This window comes from Biomphalaria glabrata, chromosome 12, assembly GCF_947242115.1.
Source record: "Biomphalaria glabrata chromosome 12, xgBioGlab47.1, whole genome shotgun sequence".
NCBI lineage: Eukaryota > Metazoa > Mollusca > Gastropoda > Planorbidae > Biomphalaria > Biomphalaria glabrata.
In genome coordinates, this window is record NC_074722.1 from 26962873 (window position 1) to 26980747 (window position 17875).

At 37.7% G+C, this 17875-nt stretch overlaps 1 protein-coding gene across 1 annotated transcript in view; it reads right to left on the minus strand.

Annotated features, from left to right (window-relative positions):
- LOC106072067 (rootletin-like) overlaps window positions 1-16860 on the minus strand; it is a 134046-nt gene extending 117186 nt beyond the window's left edge. Inside the window, exon 1 of the mRNA XM_056005725.1 lies at window positions 16839-16860. The gene's annotated coding sequence lies outside the window, so the exon portion shown is untranslated. The remainder of the gene's footprint in view (window positions 1-16838) is intronic.
- Between the last annotated feature and the right edge of the window lie 1015 nt (window positions 16861-17875).

Below are 17875 nucleotides of genomic sequence, written 5' to 3' on the forward strand. Positions count from 1 at the left end.
AAAGCAGCATTTCTCAACCTCCGGCGAAAAACAAAACAACTGGGGCAGCGCTGTAAGGTTTCCTAGTGGGGCTCGGGGCAAAGCCCCGAAGCGTTTTCTTGCATTCTTCAATGCAGAAACGCATTCTCCTGACATCTACAGCTCATTATTCATCAGTGGAGTTCGGGGCGAAGCCCCGACGCCAAAAGCGTTTTCTTGCATTCTTCAATGCAGAAACGCATTCTCCTGACATCTGCAGCTCATTATACATCAGTGGGGTTCTGACGCCAAAAAAGATTTCTTGCATTCTTCACAGAAGAATCGCATTCTCCTGACCAAAGGCTCATTATTCATACTATTAAAATAGGACTTTTCGAATAATGTTGTACTTGAAAAGTATTCTAATATGAATTTATAGGCCCTTAATACATTGCAAATAAAACCGATTTTTTCTTGAAAAGATAAGATGACCCACATATTTAGATTTTGGCTTTGAGGATCGACGCCGAAAAAATAATTATTCGATAAATAATATTCAATAAAATATAAGTATAAATTGTGAGTTTAGTCCAAAAATTTATTTAACTAGCAAAATATCAGATTGAGTAAAGGTTGGGAAAGGGGACTATGAAAAAATTATTTGGGATTAGAACTCATCTCAATCGTGACTCTTATACTGAAAAATTTCGTTCTTAAAATAATTATGATAAATTCATGTGAAATGACATAAACTCTGTCTGGAAATGGGAGGGGCGGTAGAGTTAAAACGATTAATCCTCGCTCCTTTAATAATTTCTGCTAAAGAATGCATTTGGCATTAAAGAATAGGGGTGGGCGACTCAACTAATTTTGTTCACAAACTATTATTCTCCATAAAAATAGGACCGCCCCCCCCCCACTCAGAGGGCTAGAGTGGGGAGGGCAGTACATGCAATCGCCCTCCCCCCAACCCCACCGAATCGGCAAGATACCAGAAAGGGATTGACATAATATAAAATTTATATATTAATTGAATTAATTTTGATCACAAACTATGATTTCTCCATAAAAGTAGGACAGCCACCCAATCAAAGGGTTTAGGTGGGAAGGGCAGTAGAGGTATTTGCCCCCCCCCCCATCGGCAAACAGGGAACGACATAATATAAAGATCGGTAAAAATATCAATAACACGTTTTAATCATATAGATATTTAATTGATTCTGTTAGCAAGATGTGATTTCTAGAAATAAATTGGACCGCCCCCCACCACTCGAAAGTGTATGGGGGGGGGGGGGCGGGATTGATACCATTGCCCCCTTCCGACCCCACCAAATCGGCCAACATACTAGAGGGGGGGGGCGAAATAATCTAAAAATAGGTTGAAATATAAATAATTAGTATATATTATTAACATAAGTACTAAATTCGTATACAAATTGTGTAAATTCTATATGGGCGATCGCCCCTACCGCCCCCCCCCCTGGATCCGCCAGTGCATTATACCAATGGTTTGTTTGCACACGAAATGTATGTGCATGTTAAATATTTCCAAACAAAACTTTCACATTTCTCCAGGCAAGCAAGGGAAAACAGTTTTTGTCATTTTCTTTTGCAGTAGTAAAACTATTTCTAGTGACATGGTTGAAAAGTACAAGACTTATTTGGATTCCTTGAATTTGGAATATGAAAGCAAATTTTAAGACGTCAAGAACTTGGAGCAATTTTTCAATACCATCAGCTAACTATTTAGTGCAGAAGCTGATTCAGCCCCCAGAAGACATACCTCTAAGCAAATTAGTACCTGTAAGAGAAGTTAGGGTCAGTCAGTTTTTCCGTGGGAGCTTCATGGGTGCCAGAAGCTGTATTTCCACACTTTAAAGAATTTACTGCCGAACTTTTACATTCTTAGGTTCCACATACATCTGTGAGCAAGCAATTTCTGGCATGGAAATAAACAAATGTAAGAACAGGCTGATGCTGACTGACAGTAATTTGACAGCAGTCACGAGGACAACAACTAGTAAGCTAGTACAACTGTATATGTACAACTATATATATATATTGCGGCCCGCAATTCCTCAATTTTTTTTAATCCGGCCATCGAAAGTAAAGGGTTACCCACCCCTGCTCTATACGATTTGCATATGGTTCTTGTGATAACCAAGTTATATCACGTATTTGCGTCTTAAGGTAACTAAAGAATTAATCATTAACCAAGCTGCAACTCTGCGTTTTCCTATCACTACATTATCAGGGGAGATCAATAGCTTGTATCAACATTCCGTGACTCTTTAAAAACAAAAACTTGTCGCCGAGTAGGTCAAGACTTTAACCATAGGGCCTCGTGGTTATGTTGGTACTGAGTATCAGGAGAAGGGGACATAATCACAGCTCCTGGATCGACGTTTCTGTCATTAAGGATTTCCGTTGAGCCAGGGGCAGTAACTAGTTTTAAGGCCCATAACCCCGGAGAACAAAACAGCAACAAGGAACAACTCTATAGCTAAAAGAAACAAACAAAGTAGGGGGTGGGGGCAGAAGCGTAGCGAGGTTCCTGTAGGTCCGGGTTCAAGAATATAATGGTGAACCCCTTCACGTGCTTGAGTTATTGAAAGCCTAATATCATCTTGTAACAGTACATTTAGAAATAGACGTTCTAATGATGCTATTCTATGCTAAAAGTATTCTGTCATTATTCTCAATTCACAAAAAACTCTCTTCAAGTAGTTCTCATACATGATATAAATTTATTAGAGCACATTCGCTGTTGTCCATTAATTGGCCACTGTCTGCTCCGAATGATCATACATCAGAGCGCATAGACACCCTTAGCGCCATAGCTATAACGCCACTGGTAGGGGAGCGAACACCTTGAAGGCCTCAGGATAACCTTTGGATGCCATTCTACTCAGTTTTCTCTTGATCTGTTTGGTTCTTGAACTAAACTTGTGGACAGCTTTTTGAAATATAGCATTAAAGTTTCAATTCCCGAAAGGCGTAGGAGCGTAGCACAGTTACACACACACATTTTCCCTCGCACACACATACACGCATAAAACAATGCTGGGCGTTTTTGGTTCACATAGGAAAATAAAGATGTTGTTTCAAAATTAGATTTCAGAGCTTAGAATTTCCATTAGAAAGGTGACATCGTAGGCTACTCGATCAAGGAACAAAAATGTAATAACTGCGTGGGGGATTCGAACTATAGACCATGGTGTGACTGTTCAGCCGGAAAGAAATCAACGCTGTCAATCAGCCAGATTTTGTGCTTTCTACACAATCCGTTAAGCCTGACTGAACATCCAGCAAAGCGTGACTCGAATTCCTTAATGTACTGACATACTTTGGAAGTTTATGAACAATAGCTACAATTTACGAGATTATACGAGAATTAAATTTTATGAACAGAGTACGAGATTTTACGAAAATTAAAGTTTAGGAACAGAATATGAGATTATACGAGAATTAAAAATTATGAACAAAATACGAGATTATACGATATTTAAAGGGAGAAGAATGTGTGATTGAGAAAATTAATCAGAATCAAATAAAGAATTCTTACCGGGGTAAGAACGTAACATCAAGTTAATTAAAAGAATATGATTTTCGACTAATAGAAACCAGTTCAAATCCCATCCTCTAGGAGTTCATTTGATTTTCATGGTATTTTATTCTAGACGTTACTAAGCCAAATAACACAGTGTCCTATAGACATCGTCTTACAGAATGCTCCAAAGTGTGCCGCATAGATGGCCTCACAGGGTGGCCTCACAGGGTGGCCGAGTGACCTAGCGAGTGTCTCACTAAGTGTCACACAAAGTGCCCTACAGATTGTTTCTTACAGTGCCTTGCATAGTGCTCCACAAATTACCACACCGAATGCTCCACAAATTACCACATCGAGTACTCCACAAATTACCACACCGAATGCTCCACAAATTACCACACCGAGTACTCCACAAATTACCACACCGAGTACTCCACAAATTACCACACCGAATGCTCCACAAATTACCACACCGAATGCTCCACAAATTACCACACCGAGTACTCCACAAATTACCACACCGAATGCTCCACAAATTACCACACCGAATGCTCCACAAATTACCACACCGAATGCTCCACAAATTACCACACCGAATGCTCCACAAATTACCACACCGAATGCTCCACAAATTACCACACCGAATGCTCCACAAATTACCACACCGAATGCTCCACAAATTACCACACCAAATGCTCCACAAATTACCACACCGAATGCTCCACAAATTACCACACCGAATGCTCCACAAATGACCACACTGAGTACTCCACAAATTACCACACCGAGTGCTACGACGTTTAGTCCCACAGATTGCCTCACGATTGCATGTTCTAACGTTTGAAACCTTGTATACAGTTTTAAAGTGCCTATTTTTTTGCATCGTCTTCTTATGATCTTTAATCACTTGCCTATATGAATTATTTTTAATCACTTGCCTATATGAATTATTTTTAATCACTTGCCTATATGAATTATTTTTTTATCACTTGCCTATATGAATTATCTTTAATCACATACCAATATGAATTATATTTAATTACATAAATAAATTATCTTAATAAACTTGCCTATATAAATTATCTACATTAAAACAGCTTTTATTTTTTTTCTTATTGCTCATGAGACTTACAGATAAACAAACAAGAAACTGATTTATCCGATTAAAAGATAAATCACCTGTATAAAAAGATACATTCAAAGATAAGGCTGTCAAACCCTTTGCAAACCCCCTCCCCCACGCAAAGCACAGAAGAGGACGTAGGCAAATGGCAAGATGTTGTGATATAGTCAACAGTGCTGCCTCATGAAGAAGTGAAGTGGTTCTTATCTTCGACAACATCCCAACAACGCAAATACAACACGAGCCAACCCTTACAACCCCCTTTCTACGCATGCACATACCCGATAAGCTTACCTTAATGACGGTGTAAGCTGACAGTATGTACACATAAGTAATCCTTGAGAGATACTCGATAAAACACAGTGGTATGTTTTTTTTTTAACAAACTAATCAATACCCGATACTTTGAGATGATAAGTTGATAGCATTCTGTGAAGTTACAGGTTGCATTGTTTGAAAATAAATGTTTTGATATTCATGCAATAAATGAATACCATTGTTGGACAGGATAGAAGCACTGCTTATTATTCGGCACCTATCCCGTATTGATACGACAGTATGCCAAAGGCAATATTGTTGATCTTGTGAAATTTCTGATTTTGAAGAAGACATGTGCCACCCGACACTATTTTTATCAGGAAATGTAAATTCCCCCCCCCCCCTCTAAGACCCGGCGATCTATGGTGCAGATGATGTAAAGGTTATCTGCTTCTATGGCCCACGGTTAACAAGGGTTTCACGCGACCAGCACAACGCCTTTGGTTTTCCTCAACTATTGTCAGGTACCCGTTACAGCTGGGTGGACTCGGAACCACCCTAATAATCCCGAAATTATATATACCATTTTTTTGAACAGGATTCGATCCCAGGACCCTTCGGTTTGGAGGCCAAACGCTTCCCCACTCAGCCACCACTTCTATTTTATCAGTCTTTCTCACGAATCACTCGTTTTGATATCGTCTGCTTGTTCAAAACAAGCCGGAAGCAGGAAAGTCTTGATAAACACAAAGTTGATTTAATGACGAGAAGTCACTCACGACTCTCTCTCTCTCTCTCTCACACACACACACACACACACATTTTATTGTCTTAATTTGACGTGGGTTTTTTTTATATTTAGTTTTTGCTACCTAGGATGAATTCTAACTACTAATGGGAGAATGAAAATATGTTTGTGTTGGTCTGGTGGTCATAAGCAAATGATTCAGAAAAAATTTTTAATTTAACTATCGGCCTCTCTTCTTGTTTGTAAGTGCTACACACACACAATTGCGCGAACGCACGCAAGTAAGTAAGTGCTACACTCACACACACACTTATACACACACACACATACATGCATAAACGCACACATAAATGTTAATGTTATGGTGTCGGTGGTGACTCTATAAGCTCAACAAAATAATGTCAATGTTAAAACAGCAAGACATTTTGTATAATTACAGATTTTCCCCGATAAACGAAACCATATTAATGAGGCTAAATTGAGCCAATTAAATAAAAGTTACGAACAGAGGAGCTTGAAATACTTACTTCTGCAGTACTACAATATGAACCAGACTAAACCATGTCACTTATTTAAAACCATAGAGCCTGTCAGCACGTGCTTTAGTTTGTACACAGGAGGCACCAAAAGATAGTTGTTTAGAAGTGTTCTGCCATGGAGGAACATCTCGAGTAAATACCTAGGCATGCTATTATGTGATAAAGTGACGGTCATCGTTGTCAGCTGAAGTCGGTGTGGTCAGTGAAATGGAGACCAGAGTGATTCGAGTAGGTCAGTGTGATGATATCTGTGGTCAAGTGTAGACAGTGAGACACTCGTCAATCATCCATGCCGAGAAAAAATACGAGATAGAGTAAGAGAGACAGGGAGAGAGATAGAGAGAGAAAGAGAGGTGATAGAAACACGGAGAGAGAGAAAAAAGAGGGAACATGGATACATCTTTGAGAGGTAGGTTCCTGGTGATTTAATTGCTTGTTACCAAGCTGAAATCAAGTAACTCCGTCTATCTGTCTGTCTGTCTGTCCGAGTAGCAACTTTTACACGTTTTTGTTTCGATCAAGTTGAAACTTAAACAATTTTTCATTGTGGATAACAAAACATAAATAAAAACATAACCAACTAGTTAATCAATAAATCGTAAAAAAGACAGAGAACTAGGCCGTTTGCTAACATTTTTAAATTAACTATAAAACCTTTTTTTTTAAAAAAAAAAAAGTATTGTACAGCTCAGTGGCAAACAAGTCGGCCGTCCATCACAGAAATGATGCATTCCACAAAAGAGATTGGACCATAGCGCTTTAAACAACAACAATAAATACAAACATTTCCTATCGCAGACATTTATTATTTCTAGTCTTCATTTATCAAAAAAAAAAAAAATAACAAAAAAGATTGATTGAAAATAATTGATGCATATTTCATCAATATAATCGAGTTTTTTTTTTAAGTATGTTATTTATTGAACTTGTTTAAAATATACTTCATTAGATGTACATAAATAATAGTCTGATTCACTGTTACTCCATTTTTCAATGTGTTTGTGTGTGTGTGTGATTGTGCGTGCATAAACACTATGTACGAACTATCAAAAGCTTGTGAATAAATAGTCTGAGATGAGACACTCGACGACTCCTGGAATAGTACGTAAACAGAAAAGTCAGAATAGCAGCAGTGCAATATAAAGAGCTTCTGAAGTAGGCTCTATTCAATTAGTCTCTAGTAAATTATTGTTAAGTCTATTCAGAGTTGTACACAAAATACTCAATAAACTTGTCAGGGGGCGGTGTTTAACAGAGCAAGTCACAGTCGGATGCGAATTTTTAAAAAATCTTTTAAGTAGGAGCTGAGAGAGAGAGAGAGAGAGAGAGAGAGAGAGAGAGAGAGAGAAACAGACAGAGAGAGAGAGAGACAGACAGACAGACAGACATATATATATAGAGAGAGAAATGTTAAAATGAGATATTATTCTCTGGTTGTTATTTTATTCAAAGCTATATGATTGTGTGCAAATTTTCCACTGCTAAATAGAACATTTTTTAAAAATCTCTTCCATTTGATAGCTCAACTTTGTTTTAAATTTGGCAACATTGAAATTCAATCTAGCGACTTTGACATTCCTTAGTTTCTCATGAAAATCTCTTTTATCTAGGAAGTCTTTAGCAGAAACTTGAAATCATGTTAGAAAATCAAGTCAGCACCATAATAGCTTTCTTCATTACACAAAATGCAAGGCTTACTTCAGAATAGACACAGTAGCTTTTGCAATTACACAAATAAAAGAATGATTTTTTGTATATAACTTGGACTATCATTTTTTTTAAAAGTATGTAGGCTCTCCATAGTTATTGTGAAATACATTTTTTTAAAAGGCCTAACACTCACAAAGCTCAACCACAACAGCAAAAAAACTGTTATTCAATGGATACCAGCTCACATACAACTAGCAGGAAATGAGAAGGCTGACACACTCGCCAAGAGTGGGAGAACAAACTCACAAGTAAACTCTGCACTCTATCCAGAAGAAATGAAGAAATTAATTGTAGATAAAATAAATGAGAAATGGACGAGCTCCCATCCAAATCACAAGAAAGATGATGCTTACTATAAGCTATCCCGACAAGACCAACGTCTAATCTTTCGACTCAGGACCGGACACAACAGAATGCGACAACACATGTTCCGGAAGCTCAAAATTGGAACCAGTGAAATCTGCCCATGTGGAGTATCACCAGAAAATGCCGACCACGTCCTACAAAACTGCTCTCTTTACCAAGAGGCCCGTATAAGACATTGGCCCCAAATCACCCCAATAGAAAGAAAACTATATGGAGAGCTCCCTGATTTGGAAACCACTGCGCAGATCATCTCGTATATTGGTCTACTTATCTGAACGCTCCAACATAACAATGAGAACGATGAAGAAGAAAAAGGCCTAACAAAAAATCACTTCATCAAAGACGACGATAAAATTAATCTTAAATCAATCAATCAATGAGGTGAAACAATCGATCAGTTAATGTCCTGAGACAATCACGCAATATTGAAGAATCCGACCTATGGTAGTAAAGCGGTGGTGCCTAACCTCTTTCGACTTTCGACCTATGGGCCATTACAATTTTCAACATTTGACACGGGACGCTACATTCAAAGCATAAAAGAAAAATATTCTAATTCAAAACTAATGAAACTAAATTTTCTGAGGCTTCATTTGACACTGTGAGCTAAAGGCCGGATAGATACGCATCATGACCGAAGGGCCGTATGTAAGGCATCTATGCAGGGGATGGGGGTAGGAGGGGAAATCGGCATTACACACCCATTGACAATTTTGTTTTTCAAAGCGTAAAAAGACATGCGTGAATTTGTTATGATGAAGGCCTCGTGGTCCAGAAATCCTTAGTTTTCACCATGGTCTAGCAACATATAGATGTATATATTTTATTTTCAAGGCATGTCTTTGTAAGCTCGCCTGCCATTGAAAGAATTTTGAACTAAGGCAAAAGACAGAGAGGAATGGAGAAAGGCGGTCGACAAATCTTGCATGGTGCCCTAACGGTGCAACTGACTAAGGGTTAGGTGAAGGTAATCCTCAAAGGTAATCTACTAAAGCAGCTACCTTGTAGCATTACATTCCTCATTTAAATATCTGTAGTAATATGCTAATGAAAAAACAAAGGATTGAACTTTAACTTAGACAAAAATGAAAGTAAAACAAAGATCCACATCTAACACCTTGAAATACACGGGGCAATAGATATATAGATAATCTGATTCTACGCAGGCCATTAACGAGGGTATAATGCGGCCAGCACAACGGCCTACCGCCTTTATCTCCACAACGTAGGTCAGTACCTATTAAAGTTGGGGGGGGGGGGAGTCATTCTAAAAATCCCGAAGCTCAAAAACGAAGTCTCCAGCGCGGTTTCGATCTCGTGACCCCTCCGTTAGGAAGCCAAGCGCTTTACCCCTCGGTCACGGCATAAATAGCAATAGTGGAAAAAAAAAAAGAAATTAACCAGTGCTGAGAACAAATAAGAGTCAATGCGAAGGATACAAAATAAGACTACTAAGGATAGAAGACTTCATATTAAGGATACAAGGCTCGACACTAAGGATATGAGACTCGATTTTAAGCATACAAGACTAAATACTTAGGATACAAGAGAAGAGAAAGAAAAGATAAATTGATAATTTGAAAACAATAAGAAAGTCTAAAGCCCCAACAGCCATCACATTTATCAACAGTTTGTATATTATTTTTTTCCGCGACGCCTTCTGAGTAACAGTGAAAGAATACAGTTAAGTTAACATAAACTATTAAAAACAAAACATACTTTAGTCTAAACAGTATTAAAATATGCAGTAGATCTATTACCTTTAAAAAGCAACGATTCTTTTTATAGTGCTATAATCGGATTTGTCCAGATTATATTTCATAGCACGCCATTTATAACATCACTGAAACATATGTGGTATCAAAGTCAGAAAAGAATCACAGGTTCAGAAAGTTTCATTCCAGCATAATCCTGGCCATAAGTCCCAAAAACCAACAAGAAATCACAGACGCAAATGATCAGATCTAATGTTTACACTCGATACGACATTTTGTTGCGGTGGGATTTTTTCTTTTTTTAGGGGCCGCGAGATATGGGGGTGGGGAGCAATGACGTGGGGCCCCTGTATGTCACATTTCATGATTAGCTGAAGCAGACCACTGGTGGAATGTGGGAGACGTGTAGAACCTTTACTATAGACTGTCTTGCCATAGCCAGCACACACACATACACACAGATCTTACAAGACACACAATCATTCAGGTCTATTTGTGATGAAACCCGTGATTGATTTTTTTCAGGGCACTATACAAGGGGACATAATTTTGTCTTGGCGTGACGAAGTATATAATAACACATGTTTATGTCCCCCTTGACTTAAGCCGACTAATGAATGTCACCTATATTCGGGATAGGTACCTGGGAGAAAGAAAAAAAAAGGGAGAAAATAAAAGGGGTAGGGAATAGGCGTTGCATGAATGATTTGGTTAAGTAGAGACGCAAGGCTAATCTGGTTCGATCTGTTCATAATATCACCATGCGCCTGCCTTGTATCGAGAACGCCATATATCGTGTGTTCAAAAACGCACACGCATACCATTCACTATTTGCCTTAAAGAGCTGGTGTCTTACAAAACAATATGTATTACATTAGAAAATCACACAAAGAAACAAGCTTTATAGTAAAATGTGCATACACTGTGACTATGTGTATGATGCGAGGTTCCTGTGTAAGTCCCAACCGCCATTCTTTCACGATTTAAGGATATTGTTAAAAAAGAGATCAATTAACTGTTATAAGATGAACGATAAACCAAATGACCATCATGACACAAGGCACGAGGTTTACAGACACAAGGCTTACAAAGCTTATAACAACTCTCTCAGTCTGTCTAGTACATTTTTGGAAAAAATCAGCTGTCCCCCCCGCGTGGCGCCTCCGTGGAAGCGTCCGCCGAGGAATCGGATTGGCTAAGAGCGAACGCGAACTCAGCCTCCAGTGGGCTACCACACGTCTGCTCTGGCGAGAGTAATTGCACGTGGTGAGGAATGGTTGAAAGGCTTGCTAACATTGTCTCATTCCCAGCGGGGACTATACTCTTGGTGTCGGTACTACCACGGTTGGCTTTGATACACTGCAGAAATAAGGAGAGTGCCCCCGTGCGCTCAGCCTTCGGCCTCCCCATAGGAGGAGGAACCTAATATGTTGGCCCAGGAATGGCGGATGTGAATAAATGATCACTTTGTTGTTGGGGTCTCCTGGGGTCTGTGAAGAGCCAAATTCACACCCTGGCCCCGAGATAAGGTCCTTTACTGGTTTAAGGTTCATAATTGGGATCTATCTATCTATCTATCTATCTATATATATATTTCTCTTCTTCCCTAAAGAGTTTGAACGAGAAGTAAGAAGTAAAGGAAAGATCACTCTCTTATTTAAGCGGATAGTCATACCACGAAAAAAAAAACAAGAGGGGGGGGGAGAACACGTTTTCACAGCTCGCTACAGATGGCTGCGCGCTGGACTGTCGAACCCTATCCGCTCCCATCCCCCTTCCTCCTGCGGGAGGTTTGGACTAGGAAGTAAACTATCGTCAACGCTGAAGGAACATCCGAAACATGTTACAAACATTTTACAAACAAACATTTTACAACCACTAAATAGCTGCGCCGGACTTATACATTGTGAACAAGAAGTCATGGAAAGAGAACAAATAATCTACTATGTATATTTACAGGTCACTAAATAGTAGGGCCGGACTTAACCATTGTGGGACCCTATGCGAAACGAATTTCGCGGGGCCAAGTTTGGGTAGGGAAGCGGATACGTGAAATTTAAGAGTTTTTATTAGAAAATAAATTCGTTTATGCATTTTATTCATTCTTAACTACGTACAGAATTACTACACGAGCCTTGCGTGTAGCGAAGTCATAGAGTATATCATAATAATTCTGTTTCCTACATAGATCACGCTCAATAGCAAGAATTACCATATTTTTCAATCTATCTTTGAGAATTGTTGACTGCAAGTAATTCTTCATTAGTTTGAGGCGCTCAGATTACACAATTACGGCTAATGCATAATGCATTGATTGGCGTTTTCCATATTGAATAACACCCCAAAATGACAATTTTTGTGTATATATTTCTGTATATTTTAAGGACTTTTTCGTATATTTTGTGATTTCGGGAGATTTCCAGGAGACTAAAAATTTCTGAAAGTTTTCTTTTTCTTTGCATCATTTCCGTGATGGACGGCCGACATGTTTGCCACTGAGCTATACAATACTTTTTTTTTAAAGGTTTTATAGTTAGTTTAAAAACGATAATTTTGATAAAACAATGAAAAATACGTGTCACGTGACAGTCTTATTGGACTGCGTAATTTGTATAGAAGATATAGAGAACCACGTGGCAAAATGTTGTTTGTTTACAATTGGTGAATGAGGTTCATTGGTCTACTTATTCTCCTCCCTCTTCCGAAATTTGTGTGTGTGCAGAACTTTGAATTCTAGTTCTGTAACACAACGAAGTTAACATCAGGCGTGTTGAACAAAACTAATCACGTATGATTCAAATATTATTATGTGACGACATTTTTTTTTCTGCGGCGACCATCAAAGCCTTAATCAATCTGTGGGATATCTTCTCTTTTCAAGGAACAAATCATTTGTATTAGCACTGTAGTTTTTAAAAAAGAATTAAACATTTTGCGCGCGTCAAAACGGCTGAAAATACTAACAAGCGTTTAACCATAGTTCTATTGGCGTCTTATTCTTACAAAAACAAGCGAACTACAAGAAGCTTGCTTAGAAGAACGATAATATTATGATAAATACGCTTAATACTCACACTACAGAATCTGCCCTTGCCCCCAAGTTACTTTATTTTACTTAATTTGTCCTGCCTTTTAATAGGATGAATATTGAGCTATAAATGTGAGGATTATGCGTTTCTGCAGTTAATAATGCAAGAGAACGTTTAGCTTCGGGGCTCCGTCCCGGACCCCGCAAAAGCTTACAGCGCTCCCCGAGATCCCCTAGCAGTCAAGAGAAAGGCAACCAACGTAATGTAATCTATTTTTTATCTGATAGATATAACAATATATATATATATATATATATATATATATATATATATATATATATATATATATATATATATAAATAACATCTCTATATTTGCAGTGTGTTTATACATAGGATTAGTGTTTACTGGGCGTTAGTGTTAGGGTTTGGAAAAAAATCACTACCCCCCACACTCGAAAGTTCTGGATCCTCTAATGATACGATGTTAAGTTAAAGAATACAATGTTAAGTAATGAACTACCACGCTAAGTTAACCCATGCATACTTATGGATTGTGGATTGTGGAATACCTGTGTACATTTTCACTATGCAACTACTATAATACACATACTAACGCGAGCTTCCACACACAACACACATACAGATATCATAATAAATTCAGTCAGGTCTGGTAATCCATTGTTTTATTTATGTCACAAAGGGGCATAATTTGTCTTGGGCCAACGAAGATTATAATAACCCTTTTTTTCGTCTCCCGTGACTTAAAGTTCCCTAATGAATGCCACCTTAATGCGAGGTTCCCTGAAGAAAAAAAAAAAAGGAAAAAAAAAGAAAGAGAGAGAGAACAAAAAAAAAAGGTTGGGGCTGCATGAATGAGTTGTTAGGGTAGATAAGATAGGTATAAGCTCAACTAATCTGGTTCTATCTGTTCGGAGTATTAGACTACACCTGGAAGTATTTGGTTGTACCAAGGCAGAAATAGTTGATTGGAGCCTCCGTACAAGGAGAACACAGGGGGAGATCGTCGATAGACAATACGAGCCTCGGGAGTCAAGCCAACCATATATTTTTTTCACACAGACTGAAGCTTTTGGTTATCTGAATATTTTTTGTTTTGTTGTAACACTTAATTAAAATTGTAAAGATTTGAATGAACACAAAAAGAACTACTTGGAGCTCTAGTAGAAACTTTAGCTTCCTCTGTTCAGGTCGCTCTTTTATTGAGAAAAACAAACAAACAGGTAAAACATGGTAACAAATAGAACCTCATGGTAACGAATTTTGAAAACGGCTCTATCGGTTTTCCCTAGAAATTTTACAAAGTATGTCTGTCGTTAGAAAATAATTAATGGTTACATTAGTTATTAAGAGCAAATAAATCGCTCCTTTACGTTGTATAAAGACGAACGTTTTCTTTTTTAAGTTTTTTTTTTCTCATGTACCATCCAGGCCATTAGCTTGTGAAATTAGTTCAATGACATAATACAGTACTATTGGATCAGATGTATGTGTTGTCAGTTCTGGACTTGTGTATGTAGTTATTCAAACATAAACATTTAGCACGCCTTGACCCAACGTATCTCACAAAATAAAAACAAGGTTACAAAGACAGTTTGTGTAGAAACACGAACTCAAATTCGGCCGCCGAAGTGGTCCACCCAGGCAGGTAAAAAGGCAGGTTTCAATATTTTCAAAAAGAACACCAGAATGAATTTCTATCAAAGACAAACGACAGAGTAGAATGGAGAAAGAAGGTTGACGGATCTTGTGTGGTGCCCCAACAGTCCAGCAGACCAAGGAATATTTCCGTAAAATAAAAAAAAAAAATCATTTCGTTAAGTGTTCTATGTGTCTTCACTTCGTTTAATACTTTAATTTCATAATAAAGTCTTTTTTACTTGATTCATAGGCTACTCAAATATGCAATAACTTAACATAGCACATTTTATGCCTTCAATTATAAATGCCCCATTTCTTTTTCAGTACATAAAACATACACACAGTGGCGTAGCTAGAAATTTGCCATCATTTCGAGGTCCGGGGGGCATAACCTCTTTTGGGACTTCTGTATTTTGCGTAATATTTAATATTTAATGTAAAAAACAATTTTGAACACTTATTTTGGGGCCACCCTCAAGTGTGGGCCGGGGGGGGGGATTTTCAAATTCTGCCCCTCCTCCCCCTACCCTAGCTACGCCACTGTAAACACACCTTTATCAACAATGAGATAAAATAATAATATACATATTCATTTAGATCTAAATATTAAAATTGCATAAACAAGTATGGGGTTTCTAGCTATAGTCACATAAAAAAAAACAACAACGACAATAGGCTTTAGCAAAAGGGCAATATTTTTTTAAATACTTAGTGTCAAACCCCCCTCCCCCCCCCCCCCGAGTGGGTGTCGCTTACGTCTACGACACACGGTGTCGCCACATCATAGAGGATGAAAAGACAGTAGACCACACTCGTTATGAATGTCGCGTTCTGCATGAATGACAAGGGGGACAACGAGATGAGAGAGAGAGTGAGAGAAAGAAATAGAGAGAGAGTGAGAGAGAGAAATAGAGAGAGAGAGAGAGAGAAAGAGACAGATAGAGTGAGAGAGAGAGAGACAGAGATAGTGAGAGAGAGAGAGAGACAGAGAGTGAGAGAGAGAAATAGAGAGAGATTGAGAGAGAGAGAGAAGAAGAGAGAGACAGAGAGAGAGTGAGAGAGAGAGAGACAGAGAGAGTGAGAGAGAGAGAAAGAGAGAGTGAGAGACAGAGAGAGAGTGAGAGAGAGACATAGAGATTGAGAGAGAGAGAGTGAGAGAGAGAGACAGAGAGAGAAAGAGAGAGTAAGAGAGAGAGTCAGAGAGAGAGACAGAGAGAGAGAGAGATTGAGAGAGAGAGAAAGAGAGAGAGAGAGAGAGAGCTGGTCCGTGTTCAGTAAAGGGGTGGTCCTAAGAATCACAGCCTGGTTTCCTTCACGTGCTCGAAGGGAAGTAATTCTCAGCATGTTAGTTACAAAAGGTTTGACAGAGCGTCGAACTCATAGCAAATGTCGTGGATTCGATTCCCACATCGACCAATCTATTTTAATGACACTGTATGTTTAGTTTGCTAAAAATGTTTGAACATAAATTTGAATTGCTTTAAAAAAAAATATAACTATTTCGGCAATAATAACATCTCATTTAACTTCATTTAACAAATGTAATCGAAAAAGAATAAAGCAAGAGCACACTTACAGAATTACACCAGCAATAACAACAAAAATGTTACAAAGAGAGTTGTGTTTTCACCCAAACTTAAATGTGACCCCCGAAGTATCTAACCATCTTTTTGGTAAGCTATGCAGATAAAAAAAACAGAATTTAATATCTTCAGCACGAATATCAAAAGTTATGAAATAAAAACTATCAACAACCTCTGACCTCTCTCCTTACGAAATAATTGTATGTCGAGCGAAAGTATTGAATTTGTTATTATTATTATTTTAATATTATTAAGGAAAAGTTCTTTTTAAAAGGCCTCTCTGTTTTCTTTTAGTAGTTAATGACTTTTTAAAATGTTTTTTTAAGGAAAAAAAAACAAACAGCTTAAATATTTAATTTCTAAAACGAAACTGTTCACTTTATAAATATGAAAACAAGCTGGAACACCAGAACTTTGCAAGCAGCAAAATATGAAATCGGCTTTTAAATATTTCTCCTAGTTTTTTTAAAGACCTAAACGGGGGACGGACAAAGCACACAAAACTAATAGCGGTTTTTCCTTTTTTTTTTGGGGGGGGGGGCGGCGCTAAAAATCAACGTAAAAACAATTACTGAGTCTTTTAATCATTAGAACTCACCTCTGTAATAATATCCAAATGACTATCAGTACAGAAAAGTTTCGGTTGTATGTCCACGAGTCTTCGCTCTGCAGACAATAAAAGATCCCCGAGCAGACTGTTAAAGGGCTTCAATACTTACCTGGTAGACGGGAGGGGGCAATAAATTCCTCGCCCAATAATACCTGTATTGATTAGCTTAACGTACGGCATACTGCTTTCGATCTGTCCTGCTACCAAATTTTATTGATGACTTAATTTATAGATTTTATGTTCTACTCGAGATGTTCTCAAGTTGTTAACTCTGAAAGTTCTAGATGATCTTTGACATTATGCATGTAGCTGGTCGATATCTAGTACCAACAGGGAAACTGTTATATAACAGTATTTTATTGCTTAATTTGGCTATGAAAGAAAGGATGTAACTGAGGTTTATAGGAAGAGCAGATTTTATTACGTAAAAAAACATCGAAATTTTACATTATTTGTGAGTATGTGTGTGTGTATAATTAAGCTGTCTTTTCTGGAAAAAAAAAGCCAGTATTAGGTTTACTCTGTGTTTCTGTTCATCAGGTTTTTTATTTTATTTTTTTTTATCTCACATCCAAAACTAGAATGTTCTTGAAAATACACTTTCGCCATCTCCTGTATTATGTCTGGGATATGACTATGGTCTGTTATTGAGAATACACTTTCGCCATCTCCTGTATTATGTCTGGGATATGACTAGGGTCTGTTATTGAGAATGCGGACTATTTGTGTATACAGATTACAAATGCACCATTTTGTAGATTTAGAGCTCTCCTACTACTGAAAAAGATGCTTGTATCTTAATAAAAACAAGTTATATAAAAATTCTAAAAATACTTTAAAAAAAAAAAGCTTATATTAATTTGGATCAATCATGTAAGTTAATTTGTAATAGATCTAGACTAAAAAGAAAAAGCATTTATGAAAATATTAATAATAAAAAAAAAAGAATGACAAAAATTCGAACTTGTGAATTAAAGTCTTCTCAGGCTTCTCAAGCCAACACGTTAACCACTCTGATAGTGTAG